We start from the raw sequence: 20,492 nt of genomic DNA on the forward strand, positions 1-20,492 counted from the left end.
ATTGAACTTCCAGTACAGAATTAATATATTTATTTGGTTTCTTTGCTAAACTGTTTTATCTTATAGAAAGTTACTTGAAAATTAATTCATTATCTCTTTAATGTGTACTTTGGTACAACTTTCAATTTCTTTATTTTACAGATTTTATTCTGATGATTGTTACCCACAGAGAGTCGAACCCAGGTGATGGTATCAAGAGAACCAAGAGACAAACCCAAACGATGGTATCATGAGAACGAAGAGACAAAACCAGGTGGTGATATCAAGAGAATGAAGAGACAAACCCCAAGAGAACGAAGTGTGACTTCAAGAGAACGAGGGGAGGCAAGAGGATTGCCGTTAACTTTCAAAACATAAGATGCTGGTACTGCAGGGCAGTTAAAAAAAATTCTGGACACCTCACTTTTAAATAGCCAAGTAATCTAATTATAGATTATTATATTTTTTTATTTTTTGTAATTTTTTTTTGGGGGGAGGGGGGGGGGGGGGGGTCAGTGGCCCTGTGCTGAGTTGTGTGACGTTTTGGGCCAGGAACTGGCAACCTGAATTTCTCCTGATGCAATTCCTATTGTATTCTCAATTACAAAATTTCCACAAATTATCAGATCTTCATAACTATCCTAATGAACTGAATGGTGGAAAATTCTTGGTTTAACCTAAATATGAATTGAAGGGTAATTCTTCATTACCTGTATCAAGATCGGCGAAATACAATGGTGGTGGTATTGAATGAGATAATCAGACTACATTTGAGTGGTCGTTTATATAACCAAAGATCAGTCTTACAGAACTGGCTGCCTGCACAAGGCAGCATATAGTACTTGCCTACATTTGACGGATCACAAGAGACTGACGGGCTTCTCGAGTTCTGTCTATCTATCAAAGTCAGTGTCTTAGATGTTGGCGGTCACTTGCCTCCACCTCTCTCGATCTGTAGCCGCTTGCTTTAGTTGATTTACAGTGTAATCTCTATCCAAGTCTCCCACCAAGCTGTCCAAGTATTTTACTCTGTTTACCTCTCGCTCTCCTTCCCTCTATTCTTTCAGTAAGGCACAAATGCTCTATGTCCAACATAGTAATTAATTTGTCTCTTCCTTAATTCTTTTACAAGGGCTCTGTGTTCCGATTCTTGCTAACACCTCATTTATCACTATCTGTCCATGATATTCTCGGCATTCTTCTAGAGTTTACCATTATACACAAGGAAAGTTGCCAGCTAGCATCTTTCTTTATGAATTTTTGGAGGTGGAGTGTAGTTGAATTGGGAGGTGTGTAATTTTGATGGTCCAGGGAGTGTAGTTGAATTGGGAGGCCCATCTCACCACCTCTACAACTGGCCCGGGATTTCATCCTAAAGATGACAGCGTTTACTACTATCTTCGCTAGGAGATCTTTTACTACTGATGTAATTGTATTTCCTCATGTTGTGGTTGTCTAAATTTTCTGTTTACTGCGGTTGAAATTTTGATATGAGGCAGGTAGTCCAGTGGATAGGAGGCCCTGGAAAGAGACTATAATAAATAGTACTTCTGAGTAACACTGCTACTATACACGTTAGGACAGAATACTAGCTGAACTAAAAAAAAGCTGTTACTACTAATACCTGCTGCTGTAATAGTATTTCCTGGATGTTGTGGTTGTACCAACTCTGCTTAGTAATGTACACAGGCAGACAAGTTACTATGTAAGCAAATTTTTACTGCAGTAGAAATTTCTATATGAGGCTGGGAAGCCCACCTCTACACTGGCCTGGAACTTGATCCCCATCCTGGAATGAGACATAATACTTTTGAGTAACGCTGCTACTATACACATTAGGAGAGAATGCCGGCTGAACTAAAAGTTGTTACTACTAATACTTATGTAATAGTATTTCCTGAATGTTGTGGTTATCTAATAGTATACCAACTCTGCTTCGTAATGTAGACAAGTTACTATGCAAGGAAAATTTCTGTAACTACTAGACAGTCTGAGAAACTTGAGAGAAATGTATTTACAAAAAAAACAGCTGTTTTCTGAAAGACAAAATGTTGAGAAAATTAGACAAATATAAATTTCTAGGACCGAAGGAAAGAGAAACGAGCAGAATAAATAGGATGTTTTTCAAAAGAAGAGTTTAAGAGGAAAAGAACATGTTATTCAGTATAGACATGATTTCTTATTGCAGAAAGAGGAGGAGGAGGTACAGACTAATATGGGTGTGGGGGGGGAGGGAGAGAGGTGTGCAAAAGAAAAAGGTTGTTTTTCTTATTAGAGCAAAGGAATAATTCATAGTGAAAGTAGGCTTATATATGATTTTGAGTGCACTTTTATCAGAAAATTGACAATGAAAGAGAAATAGGACAATAATTACTATAAGAAAACCAGATTGTTTTGTGGGAAAGCTTGACATAAATTAAGAGATGGAGAGAGAGAGGGGTTATGTTCACAGAGAATAAGGGGGAATTAAGGAGAACTTGCAGAGGGAGAATCGTACATAATGAATAAGGCTACTTTTTGTATCAATGTTGAAGGAATACTGTAGACTTAATTGTGTGAAGGCTCTGCATTTATTTAAAAAGAATCATGAAAGAAGTCAGACAACCTTCCCTTACTGCTAGTCATTTCAAAATAAATATATATGGACGAAATTAGCAATCATGGTCCAGAACATACACAACAAAGAAATAAATGAAACTGGTTTAACACAATGATACTATTCAGCATCCCAAATCATGGCTCAGAACTTGATAGCTCAAACAAGGGTAGAGCGCCTCAGCGGCGAGGTTGGTATGGTATTAACGTCCCACCTCGGTGGTCGCGGGTTCGATTCTCGGCCATTCCATTGAGGAGTGAGAGATGTGTATTTCTGGTGATAGAAATTCACTCTCGACGTGGTTCGGAAGTCACGTAAAGCCATTGGTCCCGTTGCTGAATAACCACTGGTTCCATGCAACGTAAAAGCACCATACAAACAAACAAACAATCAAACAAGGGTAGCTCCTCCCCTTTACAATGCACAAACCTACTAAACAAGGTCAACAGATGAACAAATGAAATATTTATTCCTCATTCCCAAACAACTAAGCAAACATAAAACACACGTGTACCTAGACAGCTTCCCTAATGATAAGATATTAAAAAACTTATTACACAGTTTGTCTAAAGAGGACTATAGCACTTCTTTATCCCTCCTCTATGTCAAGGACACAAATGGTAGAAACCAGAGACAAAACAGACACTTAGAACCTAGCTGGAATCCTTGTCAGAGCCCAGGTAACTGTAATACAAAAGCAGTGAAATGCAAGACATCCAAGACATCATAATGACTCATTAAATTCATTATGATATCAGCAACAGTCATAAAATCCAAGAATGAACTTTCCTCAAACATTTTTGCATTCATCTTTACCATGCGAGTTTCACTGCTTAGCATTTTAATTTCCCCACAACTAAACCAATCACATTCTTGGCACGTTTCAACTCGACCTTTTTACATTTTACAAAATCTACACAACATACATTACACTGTGTATGACATTTGATGATCTGATGCCAATGAAATTGCAGTGCATTCATATTACCACTAACACTCATATCAAACCTGTTCACTGACATTACAGATTTCTACAAATCAAGATGCCTCAAAGTATAAAAGTGAAAGTAATGCATAATTCACACTAAATTAAAACTGTAACAATGAACTGATTTGAGGCTTTTAAGCAACCTGACAAAGATATGACAACAATTAATGATCATGAAATGCAGTCAAGACTGTTGGAAAAATAAGGTGACTGGGCGCCAACTTGTTTACCAGGAGAGGCTAGTATGTATTTCATTTTGATAAGCACAACATATTCAAATTCAATTGTGGTTAATAGTCTCATTTTACCAACAAAAAAATAATGGTAATTTAAATTGAGTATGATGGTTTGAGTGTCTAGTCCAACATCTCACTTTGTTTAGAATTTAGGCTAAAGCCCAAGCACTGGGACCTATGAGATCATTCAGCGCTGAAACTGAAATTGAAAGGTGTAACGGGAGGAATACCTTAAAGCAGTTGCATTATGAATCAAATTGTTAGGAAACGACGGTGGAAAGTACGATAGAAGAAGAGAATATCAATGGGTGTTCAGTAAAACGAACAAAAGGGTTTGCTGCAAGGGGCTGAAGGCACGCTGCAAAGAACCTTAGGTAAAGCCTACAATGCACTGCATTATGTGCACTATTCCCTTACGGGACAGCTAAATGAACAGCGGTTTCTCTGGTTAAGACTGACTTACTTCAAGTGCTCATTGAGCCTTGTGAGGCAAGGAAAACAATGGCAAATGGTGTTGCCAAATAAGTGAAAGGAGCATGAGGGAATTTCAGTTGTGTAAATATTAACTGGGACTCTGGGAGTGTATCTTCACATTTTTTTTTTTAAAACATCTTGAAACCTAGAGAGGTTAGGTTCAAGGAAACCGAATGGGAGACATGAAACCGGAGGTAAGCATCAGATAAGAGAAAAAAATTTCTGCGGTACTTAGTGGAAAATTAAGGAGAAATCTCTGACTAAGAGAGAGAGAGAGATGTTGGACTAGACACTCAAACCATCATACTGTATTTAAGTATATTCATCCATGCTCATAATGCATTGAGTATTACATAAAATGCAAAAGGATTTGTTCTCTTATAGAATTAATTGCTATACCATCTAATATACTAATGTGAAAATCTACATAGCTGAATGCAACTTTCTTTAATATTTACTTGTAAATGGGTTGTAGTAATCAAGTATGGTCTCACTTTGAGAATGTAAGCTACAATATTACTAATGAGGACCATTTAATCTTTCACCAAATAAGAGCAAACATTTTACTTCTCTTACTATATATATATCTTACTAAAAGCACTCTATGGACTGAATTACAGCTACCTGCCATTCCCAACCTGATACTCCATTGATAGTTTATGTTACTTCCACCAGCAGAAAAAGCCTATCAAGTATCTTGTACTATTGCTCTGAGGCACCACAACTCAAGCAAACAAAATGGCATCCTATAACCTTACAATGAATGAATTTTTCATACAACGCAATTACAGAATATGTAGTAGTATTAATAATAGTTCAAGAGCAGCTACTTTCCTCAAAACTAATGATATAATACTGATATATAACTAAAGGAAAAGATTCAAACAGACTATTGCTGGTTCACTAAAGGTAGATTCTTGGATGAGCCATATGCTTACGAGACGTTTGTTTGGCGGCTGCTGATTGGCTGGTAACGAGAGGTAGGCAGCTCCCAGCCAATCAACGGCCTTCAAACAAACGTCTTGTAGGCATGGGGCTTACCCAAGTGTAATGATGGAAATCATTCATGTAGCATTTATGACAGTACTCATGGAAATTGGTGGACTGGAAAACCGAATTGGTTTTCATCTTATCAAGATGTTAAGTTAGCCACTCGAAGTTGAGATTGTCTATGATCGAGTGTATGTACGTAACTGCAACCAAGTGCGCAGTGGCATAAGATGAAATTGCTCTGTTCAAGATGAGTACGGCAACGCTGAGGGGAAACGAATGTATCTCCCCTTATATTCATTTGAAATGACTTATTTCTCCCTTGTAAAAGGTATGCACTTGTTGTAGTTTATAATGTATATGTTGCCATAACATTTGGTAGTGTTTCTTTATACTTTTACTTTGATATAACTACCAGTTGCCAAGAATTGTAATGGTACTGTTACGTAAGTTGCACCATGTTGAGTTTGCATGTTGTTGCAATTGTACCATCAATTAAATGTAGGCTAAGATGTGAATTAGTCTTCCATATGTTTATAAAAATGTCAGTTCTAGAGTAAATTCCACCCATGTTATGCATATAAGGTCAGGCTAACTGCAATGTGTACAAGTAAAGTTAGGCATGAGTAGCATAGCCTAAAGGCCTAACAACTGCATGCTCTTTGGCATGAGATTGCCATCCTAAATGAACTGTTTGTATTACAGGGATCCAGTATAGGGGTCCTGTGTAAGAACCAGTATAGGGGTCCTGTGTAAGAACCTGTATAGGGGTCCAATGTAAGAACCAGTATAAGAATCGGTGTTGGTTCTACGTAATTGGTATTGAAGGAGTACAGCTAGGAATAAGCTGCTTTTACAATGTACCCACCTACTGTTAAGAAGAAATATTAAAAAACCCCGGGAGCCAGCCTTTCCCTCAACCTTTATTACAACAATGAAGATTCGACCGCCTCCGACGTCAAGTACCTGTTCCAGCTAAGGATAGGCCAAGAAGTATAGTAGCCTAGGCCTATGAGGTACCTTTATATTAGCCTATGGTTTGAAGTATTATGTATATAGGCTAGTCTGAGTTAGTCCTAAAATGTATGATAGCCTCCGAATGTTTAAGTCAGGACAATTTACAAATCAATACTGTATACATATGCAGTATAGTAAATACATGAGTCATAAGAATATCAACATTATTAAGAGATATATATATACATTACACAAGAATCTACCTCAAGTGAACCAGCTACAGTATTTGGAACAGTCAGCCTAGCTAGGCTAGTAGCATTCAGAAGTCTTCATTGCCATTATTTTATGAAAAATGATATTGTTATGATACAATAAAGTTTCATATATACTTACCTGGCAGACATATACTTAGCTAGGACTTCGTCATCCCCGACAGAAATTCAAATTTCGCGCCACTCACTACAGGTAGGTCAGGTGATCTACCTGCCTGCCCTGGGTGGCAGGACTAGGAACCATTCCCGTTTTCTATCATATTTTCCCTCTTCCACCTGTCTTCTGCGGGGAGGCTGGGTGGGCCATTAATCGTATATATCTGCCAGGTAAGTATGTATGAAACTTTATTGTATAATAACAATATCATTTTCATACAATCAACTTACTTGTCAGATATATACTTAGCTGATTGGCACCCTTTGGTGGAGGGTAAGAGACAGCTAACTATGGAATAGACAGGTAAACAACATATGTTGTAGGTATAAATAAACCTTGGTTCCTACCTGATAGGTGGTAGACTTCGTGGCTGCTGCCCAGGAGTCTGCATCACCTCAAGAAACTTTAGCGAGATATGTGATCTATGGCCAAGAGTTCTTGTGGGTCTGCCAATGGGGTCTTATCCGCTTACTCGGCAAAGCCTAAAAGGACTTTATCAATGGGTGCTAATCCACTTATATGACAATACACCTTATGAAGGAGCACACAACCGATCCCGATCACCTGATCCTAACCACCATGTTAGTACTAAAGATTGTTCAGTTATCCCCAAACTCTTCACAACAACCAGAACTCAAAAACACACTACGCACACATACATAAAATTTTCAAAAAAAATTAATACTCATCTGAGAAGATATCACGAGTTCCTTACTGAACAATAGTGAACGGCCGCCAGTGCGACATCTAGCACTTTTGTCAGCAGAAAGTCTAGAACATATCTAATAGAAGGTATGTACAAATTTAAGGATCGGTGTTAGCTCCTATACCCAGAATCGTATCCGCAGACACGAAAGGACCTAGAGAAAAAAATTTCTTGTAGGTCACACGAACATCTCTCAAGTAGTGAGATGCAAATACTGAGTTGCATCTCCAAAATGTCGCTTCCAAGATGTTCTTTAGTGACATATTCTTTTGAAACGAGAGAGACGTCGCTACTGCTCTCACTTCATGAGCTTTCACTCTCAAGAGTCGAAACGCGTCGTCAGGACAGATCTTATGCGCGTCTGTAATGACATTTCTCACAAAGAACGTTAGAGCATTCTTAGACATCAGTCTTGTGGGGTCTTTTACCGCGCACCAAAGACCTTGTCTAGAGCCCCCCATCTGGTTTTTTCTCTGAAGGTAGAATTTTAGTGCTCTTACAGGACAAAGAGATCTTTCTGTTTCTCTACCGACGAGACTCGATAAGCCTTTAACCTCGAAGGTCCTTAGGCCAGGATTACGAGGGGTTCTCGTTTTTAGCTAAAATACTGCTTTTAAACGTAAAACGGCAAATTGGCTGGATTCTCCCTTGATACCTACCTTTATCCTCTAGGGCATGTAGCTCACTAATTCTTTTGGCTGTTGCTAAAGATAAAAGAGGAATAAGTATTTCCTTGTTAACCCTTAAACGCCGAATGGACGTATTAAACGTCGAGTCAAAATGTCTCCCGTATGCCGAATGGACGTACCATATGTCGACTCAAAAAAGTTTTTTTAAAAATTCGCGGAAAAATACTTATAGGCCTACCAGCCGAAAACTTTTGAATCACGCGCCTTGGGGGATGCTGGGAGTTCACAGATCAAGGCGTTGTTTTGTTTACAATCGTTACGCAGGCGCGCAAGCGCGAATTTCTTTCGTATCGCACTAAAAAGTATCAGTGACACATAAAAATTATTGTCACTTTCACATAATTTTTGAACCGTTTTTAAATTATCCGTTACATGAAGTATTATATATGAAAATGTGCGCAATTTCATGCACAATACAACTAAAAAAATACTCATGATTGTAGCTTTTATCAGTTTTGAAATATTTTCATATAAATAACGATAAGTGCCAAAATTTCAACCTTCGGTCAACTTTGACTATACTGAAATGGTCGAAAAACGCAATTGTAAGCTAAAACGCTTAATTGTAGTAATATTCAACTATTTACCTTAACCCTCTTACGCCGATTGGACGTATTAAACGTCGAGTCAAAATGTCTCCCGTATGCCGATTGGACGTATCATACATCGGCTCAAAAAAGTTTTTTTTTAAAATTCGCGGAAAAATACTTATAGGACTACCAGCCAAAAACTTTTGTATCACGCGCCTTGGGGGATGCTGGGAGTTCACGGATCAAGGCGTTGTTTTGTTTACAATTGCTACGCAGGCGCGCAAGCGCGAATTTCTTTCTTATCGCACTAAAAAGTATCAGTGACACATTTCGGAAATTATTTCGTCACTTTGACATAATTTTTGCACCATTTTAAATTATCCTTTACATGAAGTATTATATATGAAAATGTGTGCAATTTCATGTAAATTACAACAAAAAAATACTCATGATTGTAGCTTTTATCAGTTTTGAAATATTTTCATATAAATAACGATAAGTGCAAAAATTTCAACCTTCGGTCAACTTTGACTCTACAGAAATGGTAAAAAAACGCAATTGTAAGCTAAAATTCTTATATAATAGTAATATTCAATCATTTGCCTTCATTTTGCAACAAATTGGACGTCTCTAGCACAATATTTTGATTTATGGTGAATTTATGAAAAAACTTTTTCCTCACGTTCGTGCGATAACTCTTCCGATAAATTTTTTCGTGCGATTGTCCTAATGTTTGCACCCTTTTAAATTTGCCGTTACATAAAGTTTTATATATGGAAATGTGCGCAATTTCATGCACAATACAACAATAAAAAACCCATGGTTGTAGCTTTTATCATTTTCGAAATATTTTCATATAAATAACGTTAAGTGCAAAAATTTCAACTTTTGGTCAACTTTGACTCTACCGAAATGGTCAAAAAACGCAATTGTAAGCTAAAACTCTTATATTCTAGTAATATTCAATCATTTACCTTCATTTTGCAATGACTTGGAAGTCTCTAGCACAATATTTTGATTTATGGTGAATATATGAAAAAAAAAAAATTTCCCTTACGTTCATGCGGTAACTCTTCCGAAAAAATCAGAATTTTTTTGTGCGATTGTCGAAATGTTTGCACCATTTAAAATAAGCTGTTACATAAAGTTTTATATATGAAAATGTGCGCAATTTCATGTAGAATACAACTAAAAATGATTGAAGGTTGTAGCTTTTCTCTTTTTTTGAAATAAAATTTGCCATAGAAATTACGATAAATAGAAAAAAAACCACGTTCGGTCAAATTTGACTCTACCAAAATAGTTGAAAAACGCAATTGTAAGCTAAAACTCTTACGGCCTAGTAATGTTCCGTCATTTTTCTTCATTTTGAAACAAATTTGAAGTCTCTAAAACAATATTGTGATTTATGGTGAATTTTTGAAAAATATATTTACCTTCACTCCGCGCGCCGATTCGCGGCTGCAAGTCTCCGAAATACGTACAGTTGGACACAGGTTTCCCTGGTACACCTTCTTTAGGGACTTCGAAAAATTAAATGGTAACAGTGTTTACTGAGGGGGATGGGGGGAGGACTCTTCCTCTCTTAGCAAGAGTTCCACCAATAAGCTCTGGAATTCTTTCAGTGGGAGGAGTCATTAGGTATGGTTGGAGAAACACACACACAAACACACACACACGGAGTAGAAAAAAAAAGAAGAAATCTGAGCAGGGTATATCGCTGTAACTAAGATTACTGTCTTACTTTTAATATAAGTTTGTTTATTAAGATTCCATTTAACTTTCGTCTAAGTCGTTATCTTACCACCGTGTCTGTTATTATATATCGGTCATATTCATTACGTAATTCTTAAAATTGATCAAAATTTTAGAGAATCACGAACACCATAACAGGATATTTTAACCTTATCACGTAAGCCAAGTTTATAGTATCGGTTGCAGTGCGTTTTCCTACCCATTAATATAATAGGAAGCTATAAAGAGAAGCGCAGCAACAACACTTCATGAACATACCCAAAAACTCAGTGAACGTGTTTTAAGTGTCCGACACCTTAGCTCCTCTCTCTCTCTCTCTCTCTCTCTCTCTCTCTCTCTCTCTCTCTCTCTCTCTCTCATATTAGCTACTTTAAAGTGACATGTCATCTAGAAATACCACTGCGCTAAGTATTCAGTTTTGATATGTCATTAACACCCTTAAATCTTGACTAAACTAATATAGCATATATATTTTTTGGGGGGGCGGGGGAGTGTGTGAGGGGATAGAGTTCTTGTTGTTAAACTGTCTCACAGGTTTTGGAATTCTAAAATGTAATTCAAACTGACAAGCTTCTTGCTTTTGCTGTACCGATGTCCTCAGCCTGGCTTTGCTACAACTGAATTGGGTGGGAGGCTAGGGGTAAGGTGGGCCTGTTGCGACCCCGATGAGTGGACGGAAGTACTAGATATGCTCGTGGATAGAGTGGTATGGCTGAACGAAAAGCTCCACTTGAAATATTTTCTTGTTTATCTTTAATGCCTGCGTGTTTTTAGTGTTTATCCTAATATTATTATAGTACTGTAGATTTTCTGAATACAACAACATTTACAAGAAGAAGGATTGGGTTAAACTCATTCTCTCTTGTAAATACATATAGAATGAAAAGGAGAGAGAGAGAGAGAGAGAGAGACTAGACGTTACTGAGGAATCAAAATGAAACTACTAGGGACAGATAAAATTCCACAACGTGTAATGGAAAATGAAGAAGGACTCCCAAACATGGTGCAAACTTTTAACCATTCCCATATGGTAAACTTATTCGTTTGCCAATGATAACAATTGTTGATATTCAGAGGTTTCATGTATTCATGGTTGGGTTGTATTCCCTCTTGAATATACTGTAGAGGTTATCCCTACACGCCGTTTCATTACAATAATATTACATGATATGGATAAACATATCTACTTGACTTATATTTTCTAATATATTAATTGTGATACATGTTTTAATGTCATTCGGACAGAAATTCTTTTCGCTCTTATCATCATTCGTATGAGGATAAGAAACCGACGTCTCTATTGTTAAACAGCCCCTTCAGTCATTTACCTTTCCATTGTGGAGAGAGCTATTTGGAGAAATGTAGTTTGATGATATTGTCCTAGGGTTCTCTTTTTAAATAATTTTTTAAGAAAAAATCAGGATAGCTAAATTCCCTTTAGATTTTGAACTCCTTTAAAATATCAAAATCACCTTTCTAATAATAATTATAATAATCATGACCTGGAGCTAAACGATATGCATAGGTCTGTTTACGATTTTTTTTTACATCATACGACATGGAAGTTCAGCGGAAGCCATGGGGTAATCCAAATATACACACTCAATTTTTACATTTATTTTTAAGATTAGTGAGAAGTCCAGCCACCTTCCTTCTAGATCACCTCTTGCAATCTGTTAGGCATAGAAGATTCATGGTTTCTGACGATCTGTGGTCGGTTGTTGTGGAATGAGTTTCCATTGTGTTCCCAGAGGTTCATAAGTTGATCGATGGTCTCTCCCTCTCAGGCTCCCAACACTTTTTATTTTTTACCAAATTAGCCTAAATATTCTCAGTGAGGTTCATGTCTGTATCCTTACTTGGCCAGTCAAGCAACTGCAGATCCTCTCGACCTAGAAACCATTCCTGGACTATTCTGGCCGTATGGATAGGGCAGCGGTCGTGAATGAAAATGACAGGAGCAGGTGGGGAGGAATAATTCCGCTGTTGAAGTGAAAGAAGTTAGAAATCCTGAAGAATTTCAATGTATTTTTCACCAGTGAGCCTCCACTCAATCCTGGTGATATCATCCATATAATGTAAGAAGATCCAGCCCCACACGTTTACTGTGACATGCCCATTCCTGGTCACCTCGTAAATTTCTTCTGTAGTATCTGAAGAGAAAAAATCAAATTTTTAACAATTTACGCTCTGCTTTTCGTAATAGGGAAAATAATTCTATATCGTTTGGGGAAATAAAATGCTTAGTAACAACCCTTGCAATAAATTAAGAATGTTTATTCATCTGCAAAGATTGATACTTATAATAGCATTAACTTTGATCTACAACAGTCCGTTATGATATGATATTCTTTAATTCAGTAAACAGGCTGTACTCTATATTATAAGTGTGCCTACGTGATTATTCATAACATTAATAAGTGTATTTGCTTAATGCCTGAAAGCTGGCCATAGTAGAACTAATGGGGGGTTTCAATGAAGAATTTTTATTTTCACATTCTTCGTGGCAATATAATTCAATTAGCGGAAAATACATGGTTATTGACAAAATTATTATCTTTTGATTATAATATTACCCTTGCTTATAATTATTATAGTCTGTTATTTTAGAAACTCACCTTATATTACTCGGTCTTCAGTTATGTATTCTGCCGTGACTTCTGCTAGTAAAAGACCTTTTCGTCACGCAATACGACTCGAGACCAAAATTCCATATCCTCTCCCACAAACTGTTGGACGAAGGCAAGCCTATCAGCACGATGCCGAGAAATTCCTTCTTGGCAAGAATTCTATGAGGTATTCCTGCCTCATGCAGACGTCTTCGCACCGTCATAGCCTAAACATTTAATGCCAGACGTTCACAAATAGCAATAGTATTGGTAAAAGGATCTTCTTATGCTGCTCGTCGAATGTCGTCGTTATCCTAACGGGTGGTCATTCGTGTTGGAGGTCTTCGAACTGAAATGCGTAATTAACATGCAGATACCTAGATAATCAAGATTAATTATAGCCTGTTTACTTATGGGAACGCTATTTGGTATTCTGGGAAGTAAAGAGAAAGAATCACTATTTGAGTTCAACAGGACCAAGGCAACTGTAATTTAGGTTTCATAATTTCACGGGTTTATAAGGTTTATAGTTAAAAAATTAATAAATAAATGAAATAAATAAATGCTATCCAAAGTCGGTCAATTTCCCAGTCTAAGCTTGCCTCCTTTTCCATTTATTTACTGTTGTATGGGAGACGTCAAGACGCTGTGCAACAGCACTATTGAAAGCCCACTTTCTCGTAGAGAACTATATGTTGCTGTTCATTTGGAGACTATAACGAATACTACTAGCAGAGGACAGAAGCCCTATTAAAATTTATACAACACCTCAGTCTAACCATGATTGGGCGACAAACTTGTTAGCGTGTAATAGAGGTGCTGTAGCAGTGATATCGTTATTACCGAACAAAGTGATATATCAAATCACACGATTACTGGGACTGATTGATTGATTGGCTGTTACTGGCATTGCAACATCTCAGGTCATTACTGTCATTGTTAATTGTCTGTTTGTAACACTGTTTACTAAAGGTGGTGCTGTTTCCTCTCTAACGTGAATTCCACTAATCAGCTTTCGAGCTGTTTTAGTGTATAAGAGGGAGGAGGCAACCTTGTAATAAGTATTAACCTCATATATGAATAAAAACATTTATCCTAATGCAGGGGTTGTTACTTAGCATTACATTTCCCCAAACGATATATCATTATTTTCCTTTTACGGAAAGCAACGCGTAAATTGTAAAAAATTTAGATTGTTTTCCTCAGATACCCACAGAAGGAAACATTTACGAAGTGGCCAGGAGTGGCTTGTAACCGTAAACGTGTGGGCCTGGATTTCCTTACATGGTATATGTGATATCACCAAGACTGAAGGGTTTCACCAGTGAAAAATACGTTTAAAGTTCTTCAGGATTTCTTCATCCCTTCACTTCACCAGCGGAATTATCCCTTTCCACCTAGTCCTGTCATTTTCATTCATGACAGGCTGACCCCATCCATACGGCCAGAATAGTCCAGGAATGGTTTCAAGGTTCGAGAGGATTTGAATTGGTTGCTGGCAAATAAGGGGCAGAAAACCACATAGATCCGAGAAAGATAAAGTCGATTTATTAGAGATTGAACAATTCACAGGAGCCCCGAGAGAAGCCGAAGTGTAGTGGAAAAATCACTGAATTTCTAATCAGTTTTCTCTCATGTATGCATAGATTTTTATTTTTATTTTTGTTCCCATTATTTTATGCTCATCCATTTCGTATGAAGTAGCTACTGTTGCATATCTTATGTAATATAAGTTCGTTAGGGGTAATTACGTTTGCTTTATGTCTATTACAATTAGAATCATAATTACCTGACCTGTTATCGAATTACAATTACAACTTCAATAATACTGAAATACAAAACTTAAATATTGGAAAAAATTTCACAAAAAATTTTGCACAAAAAAAGGAAATAACTGGAATAAAGAACTTTTTTAGAATTGGTAGCTGGCTTGATAAGATTCTCCCTTAATAATATAATAAAGAAATTGGGTAGCGGGTCAAAACATCTCTCTGTTGCATTTGGTTAAGATGAGTTCTCGAAAAGTAAGAGGGCTGCTCTAGGATAATTTCAAATAAAGTACTTTATTATTTGAACTTTTCAGTTACAATTACAATTAACATTAAGTATAAATAAAATACAACCGCAATTACTGTTAACTTCAAAACGTAAAATTAAAAAATTTCAGGATTTCAGGATAAAAGGTAATGTTTATTTGTAATGGTAAAGCTCTCTTACTGTGGGTTTCACAGACAGTGCAGTCACGTTTTGGTCAATAACACTGTAATGAAGGCTGGTATCAGTACAAGATTTTTGCTATAAGAATTTTCGGTATAATCAAGGCTTTAACTCAAATGAATGTCTGGTAAAAATGCTCAATTTTTATTTGTAACACATAGTGCAACTGTAACCAGTACCTATCTGTAGGCAATTGCAGCTCTCTCTTTGCTAAAAAAAAAAGTGAAAAGTTGCATGGCAAACGGATTTCTGCCTACCATGCCGACAGTTATGTTCCTAGGCGGCCATCTCTTCTTCACCTTCGTAATACAAGCATTTGGCTGATGCCCTGTCCATATGAAGATTGCGAAGGAGGTAACCAAACACAAGTATAACAGTAGCTTTACCATCAATCACAGTATCTATCGTTCTACTACTCCACCATACATGCAGATATCTCTCACTCTAATAATTATAATAATTTACTCCTTACCCAAGTCAATAGTCACTAAAGAAAGAAAAAAACATTTGACCTTAAGATAAAAAAATGTAATATCTACTATACTGCTGCTGCTGCTAAGAATAATAGTCAAAACTAAAAAAAAATGCTATATTTACGGTTTATATTATTAATAATTAATTATATTGTTCCCTTGTTTTCAACGTAGACCAAAAGTAATATATCCATGCCTAAGGTAAGGTAGTACGGTACGGAATTTGCACATTTTTTTCCGTACCTGAACTATACCGTACCGTACTTGGTAAAATTGTCGTTGCGTAATTCCGTACCGTGACACATAAGCTAAATATCACGTGCCGTACCGTACCCGTAATGCCAGCCTTGCTGGCAGGTAACAACCGAGTGAATCTTTAGATATAAACAATATGGTAAATTATTATTATTAGATTAGATAGATGGATAGATAAAAAACAAAAAAAAATCGTACAAAATATACTTAAACTGAAGTAACATTCAGAGAGAGAGAGAGAGAGAGAGAGAGAGAGAGAGAGAGAGTGAGAGAGAGAGGGAAGGGGGAGGGGGAGGAGATCTGAGGGAAGGAAGAGGAAGGGGGTGAAGTTGGGGTTGGGAGGGAGAGTGGTAGGCAAATTCTTTTTTTATACTGTTGTGTTCATTTCCCATTTCTGGCTAATCGAGCCTATTGCCTCTTCGCATAGGACAAGTGTCTATTCTTTATAATTTGTGATTCATGATACTCTTATAAATTACGGTACTGGTGTAGTACAATATAGCAAAATCTCGTACTTATACGAATCTTAGTTACAGAGAAATAGGTTAGAGAATTCGCGAACACTTTACCAAGCTCATTTACGAAGCAGTGCTCAACGAGTATTCAGTTCTCAATGTAATTATTAACAGGAACAATAATTATGTGAGCATATATTTAACGTAGTATCTTTATTTCATACCATGGTGATTATGATCCCTATTGGCTAATCCTACAATCAAGGAACGATATAATGATATATGAATCATGGTATTGTTTTACTCTACTCGAAACAGAGTCTGAATCTCAACGGAGGTGAGGTCGTCAGCAGGATTTTAAATGGGTCAGACTTTATAACACTCGCCATGAATCGAAGGGACACAAATCTGGCGCTGCGAGGATGAATTGTCACTTTACGCGACAATGGTTTCTCGATACGAGCCATTTGCACGTGGATGTTGGTGTCCCCACCACGGTACAGTTGTGGATAAGAAGGTGGGAGGAGAGTGGGAACTTGAACGGCGTAAGTTGTTAATGCAATGAAGATGGTGGATATGTTACATTGTTCATGGTTATTTAATCTTGCTTATTTAATATGAAAGTTTCTTTCTTAAATGTATTTCGTCTCGCTATTATAATTTTGGTTAGACTACAGATATCCACAGCCATTCCAACACCACAGTAATATTTCAGGTGCACCTCCATAATTCCACACCGGTGGGTGGTTGGCCCTTGCCGACCTCGACCATGAACAGTTAGATAGTCGATTGAGTTGTCTCGGTAAAATTAAGCCTATAAGAGCATTTTATTTGTGCCCACCCCGTCACAGTCATTGAGTATCTTTTGATAGCTATAGTTTATTTATTAAATGTCATTTCAGTGATGGCTCAGGAATGATTTACAGTTTTAATAACCACCAACCAAATTGAGAATATTATGAATATATGTAATCTCGTTCTATTTGATATGCTTTTGAAACCAAAAATATACAGCCTTGTTTACTAAATTATGATCAATCCATATAAATTATAAGTTAACAATTTAAGATAATATGTTCTCTTAGCTAGGCCAGGGGGTCCACGGAAAACCACCCCAGCTGAGGATGACGCCATTATCAGGGCGGCTCGAGAGCAACCCTTGACCAACGCCGAGGCCATTCATGAAGACCTTGGATTAGAAGTGTCATCGATGACAGTAGAACGCAGACTCCAAACTGCTGGGATTCATCACAGAACTCCAGCGACGAAGGAGCTCTTGACGGAGCGACATAAGGCGGGAAGGCTTGATTTTGCCCAACGTCATGCTGATAAGGGCTTGGACTTGGGGCAGGGTCATCTTTACTAACGAGAAGTGCTTCTCGTCCACATCGCATGGGAAACTGCATTGTTGGCGAACAAATAGAACTCGGTATTATAAGGAAAATCCTTACTTGCATCAATTATCAATTGCATTCTTCTTTATATTAATTATTAATCTTCAGATTTTGTTCCACGGAAGTGGACTGTCAAAATATACAAAGGGAGTTAACATAAATAGAGTGCTATTTCGAGATAAATATAGGGTAAGGGACAGTGGCATAATTTGCTCTTTTTCCTCAATATAAATATTAAATAAATAATTACACAATAGAATTCTTTCAGTGTTGTTCATCACTGAGAATTTAAATTCTCCAAAGGTATACATATATATGATGATATTATACACCCCCATTTTTTTCTCATCATTCAGATATGAACCACATAACATCGTTGGTGGTTCGATCTGGCCATGTCACCTGCAACGTATGAGGGCTGGGTGTGTCTGCATGGTATGGGTGATGTGTTCCGTATCGAGGGATTGATTTACAGCAGCTAAGTATGTTGAGCTGCTGCAAAAAACTCCTTCTTGCCTTCGTTACGAGAAAGGAATTTTCCCTTCCCACCAGGTCCCATCCTGTTCACACTGCTCACGTTGTTCAAGAGTGGTTTGCAGACAGGATAACCTGCTTCTTCTTGAATGGCCGAGCAAAGGAGCAGATATGAATGTGATTGAACATGTGTGGGCCCAGATGGTGAACACATGGAAAATGGAACATGAGAGAACAACACAGCAACTCATGGCTCCATTAACTCTCAGTGGAAAATTTGTAGACGGAGACCGCAGCAAATTTTCAACCTTGTTTCATTCGATGCCCAGCAGATTGAGGGAAGTGACTGAGAGAGAGGGTGGATGGTCAAGGTAGTTCGATTGTAATAATATAAATGTATATTTTTTGTAATAGGACCTAAAATGTTCTCATTTTGTTCTCTCTAGTTATTTGATTATATGTTTTAATAAAACATAATTCACAACAAGTTTTATTATAACCATGATATTCGATATAATATTCGAAGTATCAGTAAAAAAAATGGCATAATGCCTCCATACATATTGAGAGTATTGCAGTAATCTTCCTAATCACCGTTTCTTAACAACAGTAATTGACTTATAGAACTGAATGACTTGCTGAGCACTGTTATCATACAGTGAGGTCGGTAACAGTATTGGCAAATTGCCTTACCTGTACTATTTCTCTGTGGTGTGGCCGATACAGATATGATACTTCGCCACTTATTTTCGCTTATTAGCTTCTTGAAGTCTATTATAATAGTTTCCATTATTTGAAATGTAATGCTTTACATCTTACTGATATTTTCAATGTATCTTTGGTGTGAAACCTAAGTTATATGAACAAGAGTAAAAATGTGGCATATTTTTTTGGAGGTCGTGACGTTTGATGGTATACGGGGTCATATGCTCTGCTGTGGGGACATTTTTAAAAGGTAACTGTCAATTCAGTAGATGATACTCTCTTTATGTCAGCCACTAAGGAAAGCCCAAATGACTTCAACTATCACCTGAGGTCAACAAAATATATAGTCTATAACATATCAGTGCATACATAATTTTAGAAAAAAAGCAAACACTTAAAAAGGCAACCACGGGTCATATGACGTGTTTTGCAAGAAGTCGTCCCACACATGTTTGTTTACGTCATGCGACGTTCTTAAGTTTTTAATTTTGTGCGCCTTCATAGCTTACTGTATCGATATTGGTTCTGTACTACTTAGTGCCTTATTAGAGGTCTTGCTGGCCGTTTGCACTGCTCGTCTTCCATTTGTATGAACTGCGTGGGGGAGGGGAGGTAAGGGTGGCCTAGGAGGTTGTCAGAAACGTCAAACCAGCTAATCCTGTGTGGCAAAGGATTGGTGACGATAATTTTTTGCCGCACACCTTCGATTTTGATGGTAGTATATCAGGAATAAAGTTTTTTATTCTATTTTTAATAATTCTATAATGGAACTGAATGAAGAGAGATCCAATCATTAATTTCATGTTATGAAATGGGGTAATATATCAAGCGAACACTCAAGGGAACAAGAGTTTATGACATTGCAGTATCAGAGATGAGAAATTTCTTTGCTTTGGTTATGTTTATGGGTATTGTCAGGAAGGGCAATCTTCGATATTATTGGGTCACTGAATCCCTCTCCTGAATACACTAATGACATATCAGAACTGCATACTGAGCGCAGGGGTTTTTCTTATCACTAAATTAGCTAGTATAGCTGAGAGAGAGATGTATTTAAGTTAGCTAGTATAAGAGAGAGAGAGAGGAAACGCACTGCAACCAATGCTGTAAACTTGGTTTACGTGATAAGGTTAAACTATCCTGTTATGATGTTCGTGATTTTCGGCTATACCAATATAACTTTAAAATGTTGATCAATTTTAAGTATTGTGTAATGAATATGACCGATATATAATAATAGACACGGTTTTAAGATAACGTCTTGGCCGAAAGTTAAATAGAACCTTAATAAACAAACTTATATTACAAGTGAGACAACAATCTTCATTACAACGAAATAAACTGCTCAGATTTTTTTTACTCCGTGTGTGTGTGTGTCTTTCTCCAACCATTCCTAATAACTCCGCCCACCAAACGAACTCCAGAACTTATTGATGGAATTCTTGTTAGCAGAGAAGGGGTTCTACCCCCCATCTCCCTCAGTAAACACTGTTACCATGTAATTTTTCGAAGTCTCGCAAGACGGTGTACCAGGGAAACCTGTGTCCAACTGTACATCGCATTATCCTAATATTTGCTCCT

At 37.2% G+C, this 20,492-nt stretch overlaps 1 long non-coding RNA gene across 1 annotated transcript; it reads right to left on the reverse strand.

Annotated features, from left to right (window-relative positions):
• Positions 1-481: 481 nt before the first annotated feature.
• On the reverse strand, positions 482-1,766 carry LOC135218559 (uncharacterized). The gene is made up of 2 exons (XR_010315358.1): positions 1,604-1,766; positions 482-1,500 (listed from the first exon to the last, which is right to left on the reverse strand). It is a non-coding gene; the product is annotated as an uncharacterized LOC135218559 (long non-coding RNA).
• Positions 1,767-20,492: the final 18,726 nt, after the last annotated feature.

This window comes from Macrobrachium nipponense, chromosome 9, assembly GCF_015104395.2.
Source record: "Macrobrachium nipponense isolate FS-2020 chromosome 9, ASM1510439v2, whole genome shotgun sequence".
NCBI classification, from domain to species: Eukaryota; Metazoa; Arthropoda; class Malacostraca; order Decapoda; family Palaemonidae; genus Macrobrachium; species Macrobrachium nipponense.